Source organism: Synchiropus splendidus, chromosome 16, assembly GCF_027744825.2.
Source record: "Synchiropus splendidus isolate RoL2022-P1 chromosome 16, RoL_Sspl_1.0, whole genome shotgun sequence".
Lineage (NCBI taxonomy): Eukaryota > Metazoa > Chordata > Actinopteri > Syngnathiformes > Callionymidae > Synchiropus > Synchiropus splendidus.
Genome location: NC_071349.1, coordinates 8,457,221 through 8,461,777, shown reverse-complemented (window position 1 = coordinate 8,461,777; position 4,557 = coordinate 8,457,221).

Genomic DNA, 4,557 nt, shown 5'->3' with positions numbered 1-4,557 from the left:
CCGTGGTGCAGCGGGAGCGGCTCAGCCTCTCGCCGGCACACAGCTGCCTCCTGGCGGACACACCGAGTAACTGCGGGCATGCGCCTGCAGGCGGGCGGGAGAGGGAGGGGTGAAGACGGGAGCGCGCACAGCTCGCACACTCCGATATCTTCATTATTATTATTATTATTATTATTATTATTATTATTATTATTTAATGACGAGCGTTTTACTGCGCGTTATGGATCTATTTTAATGGAGGGATGCTACTCTGCGTTCCAGAAACATCGTGCATAAACCTCAATAAATTAAATAAAAGTTATATTATTATATATAAGTAAATATATATAAATTATATCTAACTATGTTTATGAGGTCAACTACATCCTTCATATCACACACATCCACCTTTGACCAAAGAAAAACTGCTGCTTCTGTGAGGTGTTCCCTGAGGTTCGCAGTGGTCAGTACCTGTCGAGAAGAGCTGCGCACAAATCTGAATTATTGATCAAATTGTTGAAATTTTTTTTTTTAAAGAATACCTTCTGACCAGTGTGCATCATATGCAGTTCATATTTAACATTATATGTTGGTATGTATGAGTTAAAAAATGCTTTCATAATTTAATGACTAATAAAAAACAAGAATTATATCTAAGACATAAGTAAATAAATATCTAAAATCACATTTTATGTCAGTGCTTGTTTGTGTTGGCTTGAGAAAGAATATTTTTTAGTACTTTTGACAATTATATTTTTGTTTTGGGGCATGTTGACCTCATGCCCCCAGTTGCCAGTGCTTCTGACTCGTGACAGATGAGTCACGTTCACTGCGGCAACACTGGATGAGTTTAATAGTTATTAATCTTGAGACATAATAATTAAACATCAGCTGTGTGAAACTGCTGAATGGATGTTTATTTCTGTGAGGGAAATAACACTGAAATAGTGTGTTCTGTCTCTAAAGCGTTTCACAGTAGGCAACTGTGACTCCCAGTGTGCCACCAAATTATAAGTTTAACATGACAAAATGAGCTTGAAATACAAGTGTGCAGCACAAGTTCACCTGCACCAGGTGAGAGAAAACATTTTCATATCAGATGCTGAACTTATAATTTTTTACTTTTTTACTGAGGTATGAGTTGTTGTTGAGGTATTGTATATATATATATAAATAAATGCAGTTTAAAATTGATGTAGATGACAGATTTTTTTGTGTTATTTTTCAGTTCAAAACAATCTGATATTAATTGCTAAAATTGGAAATAGAACTATGCTATGTTAAACTGTGTATGCTGTATTTGTAATATATAGGAAGCTACCTCTCGCGTCAGCTTTAGTTTAATATGCTTTCGATGATAGCGATAAATCTCTGCGTGTGCTCTTGCGGTCACGACCCTGCAGACCGGTGCTATACATGTTTGAGCTTCTCTTTCAGCAACAATTTTCACTCTTTATTCCGATTGTGGTCCTGCTCATGGATGACAACCCGAGATATACAGTTGAGTAGGGTGAGGAAACGTAGTCTGACATTTCCTTTCCCAGGAATAAAAAGCTGTCCAGGAGCTTGAGTGGCAGCGTCCATAACCCCATTACAGAACTGGACAGATCACATGATTTATTTTCGATGGCAGATTCAAGAGGACAGAGGCTGGAGAGACACATTGGCCTCACTGGGACTGAGGTAATTGTGTTACTCAGAGTCATGTAATCTGGTTTTGTTGATATCAGACTGACTGTGTGTCTCGCTTAGAATGATTCAGCTGTAGTGTAGCTCCCTGCATGTAATAGTTCCGTGGTATGAGGCAATGCAAAGGGGAAACTCTCATTGTCACAGTTATGTTGCTGCTCAGCAGTAAGATGTTCACACATTTACCCCAAGAAGTGCCTTTGTAGCTCTTAGAGATGTTGCTGCTGAACACTGTGGTTTTATCTTTCATGATGCTGTAATCTGGTGGGGATTGTCATATGGTTCCTGTCCTTCTCTGTGATTTTTACTGCAGAGCTCGACCATATCGCTTCAGTTCTCTTCTCAGATGGTTGATGACCTGGTATCTTAACTCTCACCTGTGGATGTGCCTCACCTGGTGGTTGACAAAGTTTGACCTTACTGTCTTGCAAGTGAACTCGTGACTATGTTTGTTTCTCACTGTCAGTCCTTTCTTTCATTCTATTTAGACTCCTGCTGAATAACCGTGGTCAAAACTGATACTGGTGGCTGATGAAACATGTTTTTAGCTTGCTGAGCGGCTCTGAGACTCTTGGGTCTCCTGGGATATAAACCAAGCTGGTCCTGGTTTCCCTCCTGGTCGGTCCACTGTGCAGCCTGAATGATGATCTCCTCTTTGAGTCCCGCCTAGTCCTGAATTATGTTTTCTGTTACAAGCCTCAGAATTTCACATTCATTTTCATTCATTGATTTTGTGGGATCATAATTTAAAACACTCAAACCTCGTATCTTGTCAGTGGATGTTTATTCAGCTTGTTGTCACACATCTATTTCTTTCCTTTGTTTTCTGTCATTGCATTTCATACATTACTTTTATATCCAAAATTTGGTCCAGTTGTTTATCCATCATTTTACCATCATCTGCTACACATTTTTCATGTGCGTGACCCTTCATGTTGGGTCACATGGCCAGCATCTGAAGCAGAGAGAGCCACTTGTCCCTATCCTCCGAAGCCTCCTCCAGTTCTTGTTTGGAGCACAGAAGTGCCCGTGATGGCAGCAGCGAGTTGGCACGCAGAACAAGCCACTTGGTGCAGGTCTTGTTTTCACCACAGCAGACTGTAAGAGTGTCAATGACCATGGATCTTCATCTCGCTCTCATCCTCAGTTCTTCCCTCACTTACAAGACCCGAGACACTTGAACTCCTCAGACCTGGAGAGGGCGAGCTATCCTTTTAGATGCCACAATCCCGGTCTCGGATTTTAATGTGGGTGATCCTCATCCCTGCATATTCGTGATGGGAGATTTGCAAACTCTTCCTGTGAGAATAGGATCTCACCTGATGGAGCTGACAGCACTGCCTCATCTGCAAACACAAGTCATGACAGTCCAGAAACATGTCCACTGCCATCAACTTTGGAAGAGCCTTCCGTCGGCTCTGTAACAAGTAAGATCACTCAGGTTCTATAGGAGGATGTCATGAACACCAGGTGCCATGGAGGCGTCTTCAGAACGTTCCTTCCAACAATGTCTCCATAGTTTCCACTGTAAACCAGGTCTAGAATCCAGGTCCATCATGTTACAGGGCACTCACCGCACACTTGCTATCAGTCAGAGCGGCACAGAGGCATGGATCAGACTCGATGTCCCTCGCACTCCTTGGAATGTTGACGGCACAGCAGTTGTTAAAGCTTGTGTCTGTCACCTGGTGGCAGCTCACCTGGGTTTCCAATGGTACTGACACCAAACACGACCCTGCATCTCCCAAGATGGGGGATCGGCGTGGTAGAATCTGTGGAAGAATATTAAAGCAACAAAAGACTTGGACGCTGCCATCTCAGCGGACATCAGGTCCTGCAGAGGAGATGGCAACTGTCAAAATACACTGAAGCTGCCGCCTTGCTGCATAAAACTTGTGGCATCCTCTTGAACTATAGCGTTCCTCTGTATTGATTTAACATGTAAATCTGTTGCTTCAGTTCTATAGATCATGTTTGAGGTGAACATTCCTCGAGGCTTTAACAGCGAACATGGACACAAACGGTAGTGTGGACCAACAAAGAGGTGGAACTGCTGCTATGAGTCATGAGAGTCACGACACCCCTCATACAGCGTCTGCACACCAAGAAATACAGATGACCCCCTACAGAGCCTTGTGGTTCCCTAGTGTTTAAAACGCATGCTGTTCATGTGATTTACTTGGAGCCATTTTGGGGTCAGGATGTCAACATTAAGAGAGCCAAGTTTGAGGGATGAGAATCCAGTGGAACTGAGGAGTCAGGACTATATTGAAGGAAGATAGTGTTGCTCGACAAGGCCGGCCCGGTGTGGCTGGGAAGACGGGTCCAGTGAAGTTTGGCAGGTGTTGGTTTGTCTCTAACTGTACGCTTCAGAAGCTACTGAAGCTTCAAACCAAAATGATTCCATTAAGGGAAACTTCAAACCTTCAACCGGCAGTGATGCAGCCACACTAGCATCAGAGGATGAACCACTTCTCATCTGAAACCTTCATCGATGGTCTAGCTTCCTAAAACCACAGACACCTGCAGGAATCCCCACTGTGTTGACTTGTCTTCTCGAGAATACAAACCCGTCTTCGCTGCAGACGTTTGCTGTGAGCGCCGCTGAGCTTGTAGTTGATCATGCCGCAACTCACTCTTCAAGTATTCATGTTGCGGTGCTCCGTTACATAACCTTCAATGACGTATCAGAAAATCTGGATCAACTTTCTACAAGCTCACTTTTCAACAGCTCCCTGATCCAATGGTGCCTACAGCACTCACAGGTGGAACCCTGGCTTTCATCACCTGGAATAAATATTTCAGCGTTTGTTATGGCTCATCTCTGGACCCGCACAGATCTTTCATGAATCAGTGTTGCGTTCTATTTTCGATCACTGACCTTGCCCG